Source organism: Pseudophryne corroboree, chromosome 4, assembly GCF_028390025.1.
Source record: "Pseudophryne corroboree isolate aPseCor3 chromosome 4, aPseCor3.hap2, whole genome shotgun sequence".
Taxonomy (NCBI): Eukaryota; Metazoa; Chordata; class Amphibia; order Anura; family Myobatrachidae; genus Pseudophryne; species Pseudophryne corroboree.
Genome location: NC_086447.1, coordinates 100552815 through 100571367, shown reverse-complemented (window position 1 = coordinate 100571367; position 18553 = coordinate 100552815). Strand labels below are relative to the sequence as shown.

The following is an 18553-nucleotide window of genomic DNA, read 5'->3' as shown; positions in this document are numbered from 1 at the left end:
AGTTGTTTGTCTGGAGATTCCCAAGCTTTTTCACATAACTCGTTCAGCTCATGTGAGGGGGGAAAGGTTACCTCAGGTTTCTTTCCCTTATACATGTGTACCCTCGTGTCAGGGACAGGGGGTTCCTCTGTGATATGCAAAACATCTTTTATTGCAATAGTCATATTTCGAATACATTTAGCCAATTTTGGCTGTAACTTTGCATCATCGTAGTCGACACTGGAGTCAGAATCCGTGTCGGTATCTGTGTCTACTATTTGGGATAGTGGGCGCTTTTGAGACTCCGAAGGTCTCTGCGACATAGGGACAGACATGGGTTGACTCCCTGGCTGTTCCCTAGCTTCAGCATTGTCTAATCTTTTGTGCAATAAATTTACATTAGCACTTAAAACATTCCACATATCCATCCAGTCAGGTGTCGGCGTTGTCGACGGAGACACCACATTCATTTGCTCCTCCTCCTCCCTAGGAAAGCCTTCTACCTCAGACATGTCGACACACTCGTACCGACACACCACACACTCTGGGAATCCTCTTATTTGAAGATAGTTCCCCCACAAGGCCCTTTGGAGAGACAGAGAGAGTATGCCAGCACACACCCAGCACTATATGACCCAGGAAAAAACACACACAATATGTTTACCTAGATAGCGCTGTATGTATTTTGCGCCAAATATATGCCCCCCCCCCCTTCTTTAAAACCCTCTTTCACCGTGGATAAGCAGGGGAGAGTCTGGGGAGCTTCCTCTCAGCGCTGTGCTGTGGAGAAAATGGCGCTGGTGAGTGCTGAGGAAGAAGCCCCGCCCCCTCGGCGGCGGGCTTCTGTCCTGCTCAAATATCTAAAAACCTGGCTGGGGCTCTTTATATATACAGTGCCCAGCTGTATATATAGACTTTTGCCAGAAAACAAGGTTTATTGCTGCCCAGGGCGCCCCCCCTGCGCCCTGCACCCTTACAGTGACTGCCGTTTGTGTGTGCTGTGTGGGAGCAATAGCGCACAGCGTTACTGCTGTGCGTTACCTCAGTGAAGATCTGAAGTCTTCTGCCGCCTCTGAAGTCTTCTTTTCTTCTCATACTCACCCGGCTTCTATCTTCCGGCTCTGCATGGAGGACGGCGGCGCGGCTCTGGGACAGACGGCGAGGGTGAGACCTGCGTACCGATCCCTCTGGAGCTAATGGTGTCCAGTAGCCTAAGAAACAGAGCCTAACATTAAAGTAGGTCTGCTTCTCTCCCCTCAGTCCCTCGATGCCGGGAGCCTGTTGCCAGCAGGCTCCCTGAAAATAAAAAACCTAACAAATATACTTTCTTTCAGGAAACTCAGGAGAGCTCCCTGTAATGCACCCAGTCTCCTCTGGGCACAGTAGTAAACTGAGGTCTGGAGGAGGGGCATAGAGGGAGGAGCCAGTGCACACCCATACCTAAAGTCTTTCTTAAAGTGCCCATGTCTCCTGCGGAGCCCGTCTATCCCCATGGTCCTTACGGAGTCCCCAGCATCCTCTAGGACGTAAGAGAAAAAAAGTGACTTACCCGCGGTTGCTGTAGAAATCCACGCATCCAACGCTTCCCCAAATAGAGTCTGACCTGTGTAGGGTAGGTTCTCCACACTTTTCCTGGATTCTGCATCTGCAGACCACTGCCGTAGCCAGAGTCCCCTGCGAGCTGAGATAGACATGGAAGATATCCTTGCAGTCAGCGTACCCAGGTCCTTCATAGATTCCACCATGAACCCCGCAGAATCCTGTATGTTATGTAAAAATAATTCAATGTCACTTCTATCCATTGAATCCAAATCCTCTAGTAACTTGCCTGACCGCTTTACTATAGCTTTAGAGATCCACGCGCAGGCAATAGCAGGCCTCAGCGCTACCCCCTGAAGCAATGTATATGGATTTGAGAGTAGTGTCAATCTTACGATCAGCCGTTTTTTTAACGCGGTAGATCCAGGGACTGGTAAAACCACCTTTTTCGACAGTCTAGAAACAGATGCGTCCGCTATGGGTGGGTTTTCCCATTTTTTCTATCTTCCTCAGGGAAGGGGAAAGCAACCAGAATCCTTTTAGGAATCTGGAATTTTTTCTCCGGGTTTTCCCAGGATTTTTCAAATAAAGCGTCTAATTCTTTAGACGCAGGAAAGGTTAGCGAGGCTTTCTTATTATCTGTGAAGTAAGCCTCCTCAACCTGCTCAGGTGTTGTGTCAGTAATATTTAACACATCTCAAATGGCCTCAATCATGAGCTGCACCCCCTTTGCAAGGTATGCCGCCCCCCTCAGCACATCCCCATCACTGTCTGCTGTGTCAGAGTCAGTATCCGTGTCATCTTGCATAATCTGGGCAAGTGCACATTTCTGTGGGTATATGCTATGTGATTTGGAAGGAATAGGAACAGAACCCGACCAAACTGCCATAGACTTCTTTAAAACCTGAGTTTCAGTCTCAGTATGAGCTACCCTAGTAGAGATTTGAGAGATCATTCCCTTAATAGAGGTTAACCACTCAGGCTCAGCAATAGGGATCTGAGACAATGCATTACATTCCTGTATACATGGAATGGATTCCTACTGAGAGGAAATGTCCTCTGCAGCATAAGACACAGAGTACCTAGACATGGCAATGGGGGTAATTCCAAATTGATCGCAGCAGGAAATTTTTTAGCAGTTGGTCAAAACCATGTGCACTGCAGGTGTGGCAGATATAACATTTGCAGAGAGAGTTAGATTTGGGTGGGTTATTTTATTTCTGTGCAGGGTAAATACTGGCTGCTTTATTTTTACACTGCAAATAAGATTGCAGATTGAACACACCACACCCAAATCTAACTCTCTCTGCACATGTTATATCTGCCTCCCCTGCAGTGCACATGGTTTTGCCCAATTGCTAACAGAATTCCTGCTGCGATCAACTTGGAATTACCCCCATTGTGAGACAACAACACCCACACACACACAGGGAAATATCAGACACAGTTTCCCCCCCCCAAGAATGCCACAGAGAGACACAGAGATTGGATCCAACCCACACACAGCGCTTCCCAAGGTAGATATAATACAACTACCTGGGGCTTACTGTGCACCTTAATAGACTACACAGTATTTACATAGCTTCACCCCCCTTCTACAACCCCCTGGTACCGCACAGGATAGCTGGAGTTGCTTGGAGGGACAGCTCTCCCTGTCAGCGTCACAGTAGAGGATCTGCAGGCAGGAAAATGGCGATGAACGCTGTTGGGTCCGCTGAGAAGCTCCGCCCCCTGAACATGGCGCTGCTTCCCGCTCTCCACTTCTTTATACTGGCCAGAGGAATTGTGCTGGCAGCGTTACCGAGATCCCTGACAGCCTTGGTGCCAGTGTAGGGTATAGGCGCTGGCTCAAGGCGCCCCTCACAGTGCCGCACTATGTACCGCTGAGCCTCCGGAGCGCAGTTAATACTGCGCTCCCACCCTGTTGCCGCCATCTTCACACCAGCTCCCCGCTTGCCAGGGAGGCCGGGGACTCACTCGCCACCGGAATCTTCTGGCTCTGTTAGGTGGTGGCGGCTGTGCTGCGGGAGTGAGGGGTCGCCTGGGGCGGCTAACGATCATCACCCTTAGGAGCTCAGTGTCCTGTCAGCGAAGATAGTGGCTCAGACCCCACACGGCGGACACTACTCCCCCCCTAAGTCCCACGAAACACGGAGGCTGTTGCAACAGCCTCCCTGTGCCTATACTAACTCTAAGAAAAAAATAAAACTAAAGAAGCTCTGTAGAGCTCCCCTAGCTGTGACCGGCTCATTCGGGCACATTTTATAAACTGAGTCTGGTAGGAGGGGGATAGAGGGAGGAGCCAGACCACACTCAAACTCTTAAAATGCCAATGGCTCCTAGTGGGCCTGTCTATACCCCATGGTATTAATGTGGACCCCAGCATCCTCTAGGACGTAAGAGAGAGAGAGTGAAGTTGCCCAAGGCAACCATTCAGTATTAAAGTAACATTTATAATTTGCATACTGTAAAATTATACAGAGCAGAGATTGGTTGCCATGGGCAACTTCTCCACTGTTCACACTGCTTAGTACATCTCATAACAGTAAACAAAGCTAAATCAGAGCAGTGGGTAGGGATAAATGGAGAGTACATAATACATACCTCCCAACATGACCCTCTCCAGGAGGGAAATCCAGAAGCAGAGCATACTGTCCCTCCTGGAGAGGGTCATGTTGGGAGGTATGCATAATACATACTGCATAGTTGTACCTCCAATCTGGGTTTGATAAATCACGTGTTTGCCTCCAGTCGGGTGCCGGCTGTCATTGCGCAAGCTCCACCCCTCAGCGAGGCCCTGCTAGGCGGACCAGGTGAGCAGGCCCGCTCCTGGAAGCTGCAGCAGCAATACCGCCTCGCTGCTGGCCGGCCCTCTGCACCCCGCACTCCAGCGCGGGCCGGGTAAGTGGCGGCTAGCAGATGGGCCCAGCCCCACACTCCTCCCATTGCGGTTATAATGGCGTCCAGTGGGCTGTAAATCCGTGTATTGGGTGCTTTCTGCCTGTGTCCCTATGACCTGTTCCTGCAGGGGCTTGTGCTGCAGATGGAAGGGTGCACTGGGTACTGTGAACACATCATGCAGTCAGTATATCACTAATGCATACCTCCCAACATGACCCTCTCCAGGAGGTACAGAATACTCTGCTCCTGGACTTCCCTCTTAATGTATGCGTGCCATCACCTGTGCTGTACCACCTTTCTTATCCATGAAACTGTCCAACACAGGTGATGGCAATCATAAATTAAGAAAAAAGTCCAGAAGCAGAGCATTGTGTCCCTCCTGGAGATGGTCATGTTGGGAGGTATGCTAATGGGGGGTGCTGTCACTGGCCACTATCACTAATGGGGGCTGCTGTCACTGGCCACTATCGCTAATGGGGGGGTGCTGTCACTAGCCACTATCACTAATGGGGGTGGGGGTGCTGTCACTGGCCACTATCACTAATGGGGGTGTGGGTGCTGTCACTGGCCACTATCACTAATGGGGGGCTGCTGTCACTGGCCACTATCACTAATAGGGGTGGGGGTGCTGTCACTGGCCACTATCACTAATGGGGAAGGGGGGGGGTGTCACTATATCGCTATCACTGATGGTGTTTACATTTAGTGCATAATTGTTGGGAGTAGTATTGTATCATTATTCGATATATCCCCTATGACTGGTGCTCTACTCCCATTGTAGAACAGGAACGGTCAGCGTGGGGATCACTTCTACCCATGTGTTATTTACTGATCGTGGTGAATAATGTAATATTGGTGTTACTCTCCATTATGGGTGGTCAGTTTTTGTCAGAAGCCGGTTATTCTACCAGCATGTGTTTTTTCGGAAGTGGGAGGAAACCAGATCACTTGCTGCAAACCTGTACAAACACGGAGAGTATGTGTAAACTCCACACAGGAATGAGCCATAAATAGGAATTACTGTAAACTCATGGCCTTCATGCTGTGAGGCAGTAACACTAGTCCCTATACCAAGGTAAAAAGAAACAAATTAGAGAATCTTCAATACACATTGGGGCAGATGTATTAAGCCTGGAGAAGGCATAAGGAAGTGATAAGTGGAAGGTGAGAAACGCACCAGCCGATCAGGTCCTAACTGACAATTTGCATATTGGAGCTGATTGGCTGGTGCGTTTATCACCTTGCACTTCCTTATGCCTTCTCCAGGTTAATACAACTGCCCCAATGTGTGGTAAATGTTTTGGTGATAGAAGACTGTCAATAGGGTGTTTGCAGGCGACATGATAAAGGAATTTTCAATAGCCAAAGAGTACACACACAAATTTAGAACGCTCTGTATGCAGTGAGGTCTATGAAAGTGAGGTAAAACTGCCTCACTCTCTGCAGATCTCCCCACTGCACAATGCCGTTGACCAGAACGAATAAATATCCGCATTTGTACATATGTCACGGTTTGCTTAACACACTTATCAGAACCTTTATTGTTACATCCTCTATGTACAGTATTGCTGGTCCTACCCCATTCGTGTCTTGTGGACGTGACGTTGAGACATGTGAAATGCTCTGGTATACTTAATTGCCCGATAATTTGTCTAGAGCAGTGGTTCCCAAACTTGATTCTTCTTGACAGTCCAGGTTTTAAGGATATCCCTGCTTGAGCTCAGGTAGCTTAATTAGGGGATCAGTATGAAATGCCGGGATCCTGGCTGTCATAATGCCGACAGCAGGATCCCATCAGCTGTAATGCCGGCAACAGGGTAAGCGCTAGAAAGCCCCTTGCGGGAATGGTGGCTTGCTGTGCCACCTAGGCTATTTTGTGGGTGTCCACGACACCCACAGGGAGAATAGCCTAGGCGGCATTTCACCGCTAATTGGGATTCCTGCTTCGGCATTGTGACGGCCAGGCACTCGACTAGTGGTATTTTAACCGCTTCCCTTAATTAGTACCTCAGTCAATTTGATTTAACCTGAGCTCAAGCTTAAAACTTAGGGGGACATTTACTAAGCAGTTATAAGAGTGGAGAAGTGAGCCAGTGGAGAAGTTGCCCCATCAACCAATCAGCTAATTCTATAGTATGCAAATTATAGTTACTTCAGTGCTGATTGGTTGCCATGTGCAACTTCTCCACTGGCTCACTTCTCCACTCTTATCACTGCTTAGTAAATGTCCCCTTTAGACTGTTAAGGTGCCTGGAGGACCGAGTTTGGGAGCTGAATCTAGCAGAGAAATAGACGTTCATTGGATTCCTCAGCGCTAGTGTGGCAGGATGTCTGCTTGCACATGCCTTCTATATGCAGATAAACACCATTATTTGTTGCAGTATGTCGACAGGGTAAAGAAATCATCTGTAGCTGTGATACGGTTTTCTTTATTACCATTAAGAAAACACTGTATGATGGAACAGTATAACGTATCATCCCTCCAACAGACTTCCATATACTTGTATCTAAGCCAAGTACTAACTTATGGGGACTCAGCGCACTTGTGAGAGGCTCCAAGTTAACGGTTTCTTAATTTAGGTTGCAACTTGTTTACCTTGCAATTTATTTCCTTAATGGAGTGCAGGACCTGGAACTGCTTGCAGAAATTTGTTAGTGACCATTCAGCAAATTATAAATGTGTTACTGAGTTTAACAGCTGTTCTGACATACTAGGAATGTACGGTTCATCACATTTTACAAATTAGATTTTCAAGTGCGGTCCTCACTGGCTGCACCGGGCCAGATTTTAAATCTCTCTCTCTGCTTCAGAATGTGGTTTAATCATAATCGCTGAACAAGTGTCTAACTCCTTTTGAGTGTGTGATTAAAGCGGTCACTTGTCCGGTTATGGATCTTCTCTTATAAAGGGAACTTTTCCAATGACGCGCTGTAGTAATTGGTCACTCACAAAGCAGATGAGGTCAGAAAAACAAGACAAAAGGGTGGTTGCTGAATAGAAATGTCCTGTACTATGGTCAGCCGCAATGGAACAAGTATAATATTTTTGAACATAATGCACACTATGGATCTGTGCTGTCAGAAAAGTGTTTATCTGGCAGTTTGGTGCGCCGGCAGATGACGAGAACTGCAGGCACTGGGCACATGACAGGGAGAGGATGTGGTTGGAATCCTGACGGTCAAAATACAGACGCCGGAATCCCGATCGACAGAGTGCCGGTAGCGCCGCCATAGCTATTCCCACTCCTAGGTGTCCACGACACCCATAGAGTGGGAATAGAACCTGTAGCGAGCCCGCAAGGGGCTTCGTTCCGCTCGGCCGCCCTGCCGGCATTCTGACGGTCGGGATTCAGGCGTCTGTATATCGACTGCTGGGATTCCGAACGTCAGGATCCCGTACCGAACCCGACAGGGAGTATACACAGCAGAGTCCTTAGTGAGGCAGATGCAGCGGGACAAATTGTGGCCCGCAGAACCAGTCAATGGGGCCAACCCTGAAGGAGACACAGTGGGCCCGCTGCAGCACCAGTTGGGCATATGCAGTAGGAGATACAGTGGGGCAGCAACAGCAGCACCAGTCAATGGGACATATTCTGAAGGAGACACTGGGGCAGATGCAGCAGACTAGGGATCAGTGGCCCTCATTCCGAGTTGTTTGCTCGCTAGCTGCTTTTAGCAGCAGTGCAAACGCTAAGCCGCCGCCCTCTGGGAGTGTATCTTAGCTTAGCAGAAGTGCAAACGAAAGGTTCGCAGCGCTGCTACAAAAAAAATCTGTGCAGTTTCAGAGTAGCTCGAGACTTATTCCTAGCTTGCGATCACTGCAGACTGTTTAGTTCCTGTTTTGACGTCACAAACACGCCCTGCGTTCGGCCAGCCACGCCTCCGTTTCCCCAGCCACTCCTGCGTTTTTATCTGGCACGCCTGCATTTTTTCTTACACTCCCTGAAAATGGTCTGTTGCCACCCAGAAACACCCACTTCCTGTCAATCACTCTGCGGTCAGCAGTGCGACTGAAAAGCGTCGCTAGACCTTGTGTAAAACTGCAATGGCTTTTGTGAAAGTATGACGCGCGTGCGCACTGCGTACCATACGCATGCGCAGAAGTGCCGATTTTTTGCCTGAACGCTGCGCTGCGAACAACGGCAGCTAGCGATCAACTCGGAATGACCCCCAGTGTTTGGGAACCTGCACCAAGTGCTCTCGCTTAGCATTAGTAAATCAGTTGGTTCACTAACCTCTCCCGGCTCACTATTTATTTATTTATTTATTTATTTATTTATTAGCAGTTTCTTATATAGCGCAGCATATTCCGTTGCGCTTTACAATTAGGACAACAGTAATAGAACAAAACTGGGTAAAAACAGACAGACATAGAGGTAGGAAGGCCCTGCTCGCAAGCTTACAATCTATAGGGAGATAGGCATAGATACACAAGGATAGATGCTACCTATTGCATAATGGTGCACCAGATTGCTAGGTTCTTAATGGGTTGTATGATGATACCCCACAAAGTTATCCAAGTGTCAGGAGGGTGTGAGACTAAAGAAAGACAAGATATGTGATGTTATGAATACTCTACAGAGGATGTAATTAGATAGGGAAGCACTGAAGGTTATGTGGCTGGGTCTGGAATTTGATAGGCTTGTCTGAAGAGGTGAGTTTTCAGGGAACATTTAAAGGTTTGGAGACTAGAGGCGAGTCTTACTGTGCGTGGGAGGGCATTCCACAGAGTGGGTGAAGCCCGGATAAAGTCCTGTAATTTTGAGTGTGAACAAGTAATGTGTGTGGATGAGAGACGTAGATCTTGTGCAGAGCGGAGAGGTCGGGTAGGGAGATATTTTGAGATGAGTGAAGAGATGTATGTTGGTGCAGTTTGGTTAATAGCCTTGTATGTGAGTAAAAGTATTTTATATTTAATACGGTAGAATACCGGTAACCAATGGAGGGACTGACAGAGCGGATCTGCAGACGATGAACGTCTGGCAAGGAAAATTAGCCTCGCAGCTGCATTCAAAATGGATTGTAGCGGTGAGAGCCTATGTTTGGGAAGACCGGTCAGGAGACTATTACAATAATCAATGCGGGAGATAATGAGAGCATGGATTAGAGTTTTTGCTGTGTCTTGTGTAAGATAAGGGCGTATTTTGGATATGTTTCTTAGATGTATGTAACATGATCTTGAGACAGATTGAATGTGGGTAACAAAGGACAGTTCAGAGTCAAGAATGACACCTAGGCAGCGAACTTGTGGGGTAGGGGTGATTGCAGAGTTCTCAACAGTGATAGAGATATCAGGTTGGAAACTACTATTGGCCGGTGGAAATATAATTAATTCTGTTTTGGAAATATTAAGTTTGAGGTGGCGAGATGTCATCCAAGATGAAATGGCAGAAAGGCATTCAGTGACACGGCCCAGTACAGATAGGGACAAATCAGGGGAGGATAGGTAGATTTGAGTATCATCCACATACAGATGGTACTGAAATCCGAAAGAGTTGATTAGTTTGCCAAGAGATGTGGTATAGATAGAGAAAAGCAGAGGACCTAGGACTGAGCCTTGCGGTACTCCAACTGATAGAGGTAGCGAAGAGGAGGTGGTATCAGAGAAACGAACACTGAAGGAGCGATTAGATAGGTAGGATGAGAACCAAGAAAGGGCTGTGTCCTGAATACCTAGGGATTGTAGTGTTTGTATGAGAAGAGAGTGGTCGACAGTGTCAAAAGCAGCAGAGAGATCAAGAAGAATAAGTAGTGAGTAATGGGCTTTAGATTTAGCAGTGACCAAATCATTCACTACCTTAGTCAGTGCTGTCTCTGTGGAGTGTTGGGCACGAAATCCTGACTGAAGTGGGTCCAGTAGACTGTGTGAGTTAAGAAACTGCCTCTTTATTCCCACAGGACCGCCACTGGTGTGACTGAAGAGCTGACATTTCTTCCATTCTTTGCAGATATCCATTTACTAAGTGACTGTGTCTAATGGCAGCGGTAAGTTATACACGTATATAGAGATGTTTGTGATTGAAAAATATGTCAAACAATTATACTGTGTGCAAAGCTGAATGGTGGGAGGCCATTGGAATAGAGCTAGCAGCATTTAAAATCTGGACCTGAACCAAAGTTATAATGTGTCTGAATATGCGCAGCGCATGCAGAGTGCGCCAATGGGCAACGGGTAATAATAAAGAAGCACCAGTTCCCGCTCGGCCTTAATAACTACTGTCCTTTGTATTACACAGTACAGTTTGAAGTCTATTAAATATTCTCATGGTTCATGGCCAGTATATGAGGAAAAAAAGTAGATGGTTTCAAGGAGTGGGAATTAAAAAAATAGATTTATTATTCTCACTTAATTACTTACTTGCACTTTATATACAGTACTTTTGATTTTTGTTTTGTGACTTTATAGGGATAACAAAGAGTTGAATTTCATTGGTAGTTCTGTTCCAAAATACAGGCATTCACATACTACAGGTCTTAGTGATATCCATGCTTAAGCACAGTTGGCTAAATCAAAGTAACTGAGATACTGATTGTCACCTGTGCTTCAACATGGATATAACTAAAACCTGGACTGTGAGTGTGCCTTGAGGCCCAAAGTTTGGAATGCCCTCCGCAAAATGGTATTTTCCACAATGTTCAGTAAGTTTCTGGATGCACAAAAGGTATTATATTTACAAACGAAATGAATACTTTGTTTTTTCAAAGTATTGAAAGTTGCATGATTTGGAACCACTTGGTGAAGCAGGTATGTCTGCAACGTGCTAGATGAATGTCTCCACTGCAGCTTCCGGTGCCTCAAAACTAATCCCACGAGTTTGATTTGTGGGAACACGAAGAAGTCGCAGGGGGCCAGGTCTAAACTGTTCGGCGGATAACCATGCTCCTGGATGCGTTCATGGGCCGAAACATGCACCACTTTCCTGGACTTTGTGGGCGGTTGCATTGACATGATGGAGAAGGGTACCATGAGCGCAAGTTCTTGGACGGTGCACTTGCAGCAGGCATTGGTTGGTGGACCAGTCCCCAGTGAGCACAAGTAGTACAGTAGCTACAGTACATGACCAGTCTGGGCCACAAAACCACCACCATCTGCTTGTGCACGCTGCATTTACGTCGGAACTTCTGTGGCGGGGCACTTCCAACTGGGGTACACTGGGTCAACTGTTGCTTGGTCTTGGGGTCAAAACTGTAGATCCAGGATTCATTGCCACTGATGTCCTCCCAGAAAGTTTGAGTGCCCACCTTCAAACCTGCCAGCATGTTGCGGCACCAAGCCTTCTGCTCTCCAGTCAGCTGATGGGGCACCCAGCGTGCTGAATCCTTGCTCAGGCCAAGCTTTTTGTGGCGTATCAAGTGGCTGGATCCCAATGAGTTTCCTATCTCCTCCTTTAACTGGACCACAGTCACATTGGCATCCTACTATGGACCACACAACAGTAGAGTTGTCTCCGGTGATGGCGGACACAGGTCGGGCGCAGCACTCATCTTCTTCCATGGACTGTCTGCGAACACCGAAATTCTGCAAACTGTTCGAACACAATGGATTGGGATGGTGCTTAATCCACAAAAGCAGCTGCTCACATTCGGTCAAAACTTTCCTTCTGTCACAGACCACTCTTGCAGCAGTAGAAGATCATTGCTCTCCAGTGGCCTCTGTTGAGCTCCATAATGAGTATGTGATGGAAATTAACATGTTGACTTCTTTGGTGTGCAGTGCTGCTTTTAGGGCCTAATTCGGACCCCCCCCTTCCCCTGCCCGAAGACCCTCCGCTTGCTCCCCTGTGACGTTAGGGGTACCGGCAGCATGGCTTGCTCACCGCTACCATTGGCTCGTGTGAGTTGTCCTGTGCAGGTAGGGGACACACACTCTCTCAGTACAATGAACTGTTTTTAGCAGCAATACTGTGTACATTTGAGTGTGTATTTACCAAGAGGTGGCTTTTTGTATCCCGTCGGCCGTTCTGCCCATGGGATACAAAAGGTCAAAAATATAAAATTCAAAACACTCCAGGTTTTAAATTTAATATTCATTATTATTTTTCTCTAACGTCCTAGTGGATGCTGGGAACTCCGTAAGGACCATGGGGAATAGCGGGCTCCGAAGGAGGCTGGGCACTCTAGAAAGATTTATGACTACTTGGTGTGCACTGGCTCCTCCCACTATGACCCTCCTCCAAGCCTCAGTTAGATCTTGTGCCCGGCCGAGGTTGGATGCACACTAGGGGCTCTCCTGAGCCCTTAGAAAGAAAGTATAGATTTAGGTTTTTTATTTTCAGTGAGACCTGCTGGCAACAGGCTCACTGCAGCGAGGGACTAAGGGGAGAAGAAGCGAACTCTCCTGCTTGCAGCCGGATTGGGCTTCTTAGGCTACTGGACACCATTAGCTCCAGAGGGATCGACCGCTGGCCCAGTCCTTGGTGTTCGGTCCCGGAGCCGCGCCGCCGTCCCCCTTACAGAGCCAGAAGCAAGAAGAGGTCCGGAAAAACGGCGGCAGAAGACATCAGTCTTCACCAAGGTAGCGCACAGCACTGCAGCTGTGCGTCATTGCTCCTCATGCACACCACACACTCCGGTCACTGAGGGTGCAGGGCGCTGGGGGGGGGCGCCCTGAGCAGCAATATAAACATCTTGGCTGGCAAAAATACATCACATATAACCCCCAGGGCTATATGGATGTATATTAACCCCTGCCAGATTCCATAAAAATGCGGGAGAAAAGGCAGCAAAAAAGGGGCGGAGCCTATCTCCTCAGCACACTGGCGCCATTTTTCCCTCACAGCTCCGTTGGAGGGAAGCTCCCTGGCTCTCCCCTGCAGTCTACACTACAGAACAGGGTTAAAACAGAGAGGGGGGGCACTAAATTTAGGCGCAGTATAAATTATATAAAAGCAGCTATAGGGGACATAACTCAGTTAGTCCCTGCATTATATAGCGCTCTGGTGTGTGCTGGCATACTCTCACTCTGTACCCCCAAAGGGCTTTTGTGGGTCCTGTCCTCATTGGAGCATTCCTTGTGTGTGTGCGGTGTGTCGGTACGGCTGTGTCGACAGGTTTGATGAGGAGACATGTGGAGGCGGAGCAGATGCCGATAAATGAGATGTCGCCCCTGTGGGCCGACACCAGAGTGGATGGATAGGTGGAAGGTATTAACCGACAGTGTCAACTCCTTACATAAAAGGCTGGATGACGTAACAGCTATGGGACAGCCGGCTTCTCAGCCCGCGCCTGCCCAGACGTCTCAAAGGCCATCAACACTCCCTCAGATGGCAGACACAGATGTCGACACGGAGTCTGACTCCAGTGTCGACGAGGTTGAGACATATACACAATCCACTAGGAACATCCGTTACATGATCCCGGCAATATAAAATGCGTTACACATTTCTGACATTAACCCAAGTACCACTAAAAACAAAGGGTTTTATGTGTGGGGAGAAAAAACAGGCAGTGTTTTGTTCCCCCATCAAATGAGTGAATGAAGTGTGAAAAAGCGTGGGTTTCCCCGATAAGAAACTGGTAATTTCTAACAAGTTACTGATGGCGTACCCTTTCCCGCCAGAGGATAAGTTACGCTGGGAGATATCCCCTAGGGTGGATAAGGCGCTCACACGTTTGTCAAGGTGGCACTGCCGTCTTAGGATACGGCCACTTTGAAGGTACCTGCTGATAAATAGCAGGAGGCTATCCTGAAGTCTGTAATTACACACTCAGGTACTAGACTGAGACCTGCAGACTGCTGCAGCGTGGTCTGTACCCCTTTCAAACAGGGATACTATTTTGCGAACATAAGACGTCGTCTTATATATGAGGGATGCACAGAGGAATATTTTGCCGGCTGGCATCCTGAATTATTGCAATGTCCATTCTGTCAGGAGGGTATTGGAGACCCGACACTGGACAGGTGATGCTGACTTTAAAAGGCACATAGAGCCTTATAAGGGTGAGGAATTGGTTGGGGATGGTCTCTGGGACCTCGTATCCACAGCAACAGCTGGGATGAAAATATTTTACCTCAGGTTTCCTCACAGCCTAAGAAACGCACTGTATTATCAGGTACAGTCCTTTCGGCTTCAAAAAAGCAGGCGGGTCAAACGAGGGAAGAGGGAAAAAGCTGCACCAGCATCCAGTCCCCAGAATCAAAATTCTTCCCCTGCTTCCTCTGAGTCCACCGCATGACGCGGGGGCTCCACAGGCGGAGCCAGGTACGGTGGGGGGCCGTTTCAAAAATTTCAGCGATCAGTGGGCTCGCTCACAGGTGGATCCCTGGATCCTTCAAGTAGTATCTCAGGGGTACAAGCTGGAAGTCGAGGCGTCTCCCCCCCGCCGTTTACTCAAATCTGCCTTGCCGACAACTCCCTCAGGCAGGGAGGCTGTGCTAGAGGCAATTCACAAGCTGTATTCCCAGCAGGTGATAGTCAAGGTGCCCCTACTTCAACAAGGACGGGGTTACTATTCCACACTGTTTGTGGTACCGAAACCAGCCGGTTCGGTGAGACCCATTTTAAAATGGAAATCCTTGAACACTTACATAACAAAGTTCAAGATGGAATCGCTCAGGGCGGTTATTGCAAGCCTGGACGAGGGGGATTACATGGTATCCCTGGACATCAAGGATGCTTACCTGCATGTCCCTATTTACCTTCCTCACCAGGAGTACCTCAGATTGTGGTACAGGATTGCCATTACCAATTCCAGACACTACCGTTTGGACTGTCCACGGCACCGAGGGTGTTTACCAAGGTAATGGCAGAAATGATGATACTCCTTCAAAAAAAAAGGGAGTTTTTATTTATCCCATACTTGGACGATCTCCTTATAAAGGCAAGGTCCAGGGAGCAGTTACTGGTCGGAGTAGCACTATCTCAGGAGGTGCTACAACAGCATGGCTGGATTCTGAACATTCCAAAGTCACAGCTGGTTCCTTCCACTCGCTTACTGTTCCTGGGGATGATTTTGGACACAGAACAGAAAAAAGTGTTTCTCCCGCAGGAGAAAGCCAAGGAGCTGTCATCTCTAGTCAGAGACCTCCTAAAACCAAAAGGGTATCGGTGCATCGTTGCACACGAGTCCTGAGAAAAATGGTGGCTTCATACGAAGCAATTCCATTCGGCAGGTTCCATGCGAGGACCTTCCAGTGAGACCTCTTAGATAAGTGGTCGGGATCGCATCTTCAAATGCATCAAATGATAACCCTGTCTCCAAGGACCAGGGTGTCTCTACTGTGGTGGATGCAGGGTGCTCATCTTCTAGAGGGCCGCAGTTTCGGCATACAGGACTGGGTCCTGGTGACCACGGATGCCAGCCTTCAAGAGGCTGGGGAGCAGTCACACAGGGAAGAAACTTCCAGGGCCTATGGTCAAGTCAGGAGACTTCCCTACATATAAATTCTGGAACTGAGGGCCATTTACAATGCCCTAAGTCAGGCAAGACCCCTGCTTCAAAACCAGCCGGTACTGATACAGTCAGACAACATCACGGCAGTCGCCCATGTGACCCGACAGGGCGGCACAAGAAGCACGATGGCAATGGCAGAAGCCACAAGGATTCTCCGATGGGCGGAAAATCACGTACTAGCACTGTCAGCAGTGTTCATTCCGGGAGTGGACAACTGGGAAGCAGACTTCCTCAGCAGACACGACCTACACCCGGGAGAGTGGGGACTTCATCCAGAAGTCTTCCTGCTGTTGGTAAACCGTTGGGAAAGGCCACAGGTGGACATGATGGCGTCCCGCCTCAACAAAAAGCTAAAGAGATATTGCGCCAGGTCAAGGGACCCTCAGGCGATAGCTGTGGACGCTCTAGTGACACCGTGGGTGTACCAGTCGGTTTATGTGTTCCCTACTCTGCCTCTCATACCAAAGGTACTGAGAATAATAAGATGGCGAGGAGTAAGAACGATACTCGTGGTTCCGGATTGGCCAAGAAGGGCTTGGTACCCGGAACTTCAGGAAATGATATCAGAGGACCCATGGCCTCTGCCGCTCAGACAGGACCTGCTTCAGCAGGGGCCCTGTCTGTTCCAAGACTTACCGCGGCTGCGTTTGACGGCATGGCGATTGAGCGCCGGATCCTGAAGGAAAAGGGTATTCCGGAAGAAGTCATTCCTGCGCTTATTAAAGCCAGGAAAGATGTTACGGCAAAGCATTATCACCGCATGTGGCGGAAATATGTTGCATGGTGCGAGGCCAAAAAGGCCCCAACAGAGGAATTTCCACTAGGTCGATTTCTACATTTCCTGCAAGCAGGAGTGAATATGGGCCTAAGTCTAGGCTCCATTAAAGTACAGATCTCGGCTCTGTCGATTTTCTTTCAAAAAGAATTAGCTTCAGTACCTGAAGTTCAGGCATTGTGAAAGGAGTGCTGCATATTCAGCCCCCGTTTGTGCCCCCTGTGGCACCTTTGGATCTCAACGTGGTGTTGAGTTTTCTTAAAATCACATTGGTTTGAGCCACTAAAAACCGTGGATCTAAAATATCTCACGTGGAAAGTGGTCATGTTATTGGCCTTGGCTTCAGCCAGGCGAGTTTCAGAATTGGCGGCTTTATCATGTAAAAGCCCTTATCTGATTTTCCATATGGATAGGGCAGAATTGAGGACTCGTCCCCAATTTCTTCCTAAGGTGGTGTCAGCGTTTCACCTGAACCAGCCTATTGTGGTGCCGGCGGCTACTAGTGAATTGGAGGACTCCAAGTTGCTAGACGTTGTCAGGGCCCTGAAAATATATGTTTCCAGGACGGCTGGAGTCAGAAACTCTGACTCGCTGTTTATCCTGTATGCACCCAACAAGCTGGGTGCTCCTGCTTCTAAGCAGTCTATTGCTCGCTGGATTTGTAGTACAATTCAGCTTGCACATTCTGTGGCAGGCATACCACAGCCAAAATCTGTAAATGCCCATTCCACAAGGAAGGTGGGCTCATCTTGGGCGGCTGCCCGAGGGGTCTCGGCTTTACAACTTTGCCGAGCAGTTACTTGGTCAGGGGCAAACACGTTTGCAAAATTCTACAAATTTGATACCCTGGCTGAGGAGGACCTGGAGTTCTCTCATTCGGTGCTGCAGAGTCATCCGCACTCTCCCGCCCGTTTGGGAGCTTTGGTATAATCCCCATGGTCCTTACGGAGTTCCCAGCATCCACTAGGACGTTAGAGAAAATAAGAATTTACTCACCGGTAATTCTATTTCTCGTAGTCCGTAGTGGATGCTGGGCGCCCATCCCAAGTGCGGATTGTCTGCAATACTTGTAAATAGTTATTGTTAACTAAAGGGTTATTGTTGAGCCATCTGTTGAGAGGCTCAGTTGTTTTCATACTGTCAAACTGGATATAGTATCACGTGTTGTACGGTGTGATTGGTGTGGCTGGTAAGAGTCTTACCCGGGATTCTAAATCCTTCCTTATTATGTCTGCTCGTCCGGGCACAGTGTCCTAACTGAGGCTTGGAGGAGGGTCATAGTGGGAGGAGCCAGTGCACACCAGGTAGTCATAAATCTTTCTAGAGTGCCCAGCCTCCTTCGGAGCCCGCTATTCCCCATGGTCCTTACGGAGTTCCCAGCATCCACTACGGACTACGAGAAATAGAATTACCGGTGAGTAAATTCTTATTACATTTTTGATATTTTTTTTTTATTGGAATGTGTACAATGCCCTTTTGAATACTGCCGCCACAATCTCAAACAAGAAGCGCCTTTGGAAAGGTGCTTCTTAGCTAATGTACTGCTTAATTTCTCTAACGTCCTAGTGGATGCTGTGGACTCCGTAAGGACCATGGGGAATAGACGGGCTCCGCAGGAGACAGGGCACTTTAAGAAAGAATTAGGAATACTGGTGTGCACTGGCTCCTCCCTCTATGCTTCTCCTCCAGACCTCAGTTAGAATCTGTGCCCGGACAGAGCTGGGTGCACTTTAGTGAGCTCTCCTGAGTTTGCTAATAAGAAAGTATTTTGTTAGGATTTTTTATTTTCAGAGAGATCTGCTGGCAACAGACTCTCTGCTACGTGGGACTGAGGGGAGAGAAGCGAACCTACTAACTGCGGATAGGTCGTGCTTCTTAGGCTACTGGACACCATTAGCTCCAGAGGGATCGAACACAGGAACGCACCCTTGGTCGTCCGATCCCAGAGCCACGCCGCCGTCCCCC

The 18553-nt window shown here is 48.3% G+C and overlaps 1 protein-coding gene across 2 annotated transcripts in view; it reads left to right on the top strand.

Moving 5' to 3' along the window:
• Positions 1 to 4250: 4250 nt before the first annotated feature.
• Positions 4251 to 18553, top strand: part of TDRD15 (tudor domain containing 15) — a 129777-nt gene continuing 115474 nt past the window's right edge. The window contains exons 1-2 of one of the 2 annotated variants that reach the window (XM_063915312.1): positions 4251 to 4419; positions 10368 to 10404. The gene's annotated coding sequence lies outside the window, so the exon portion shown is untranslated. Of the gene's footprint in view, positions 4420 to 10317; positions 10405 to 18553 lie in introns of both variants that reach the window. The other variant, XM_063915311.1, reaches the window with a different exon arrangement.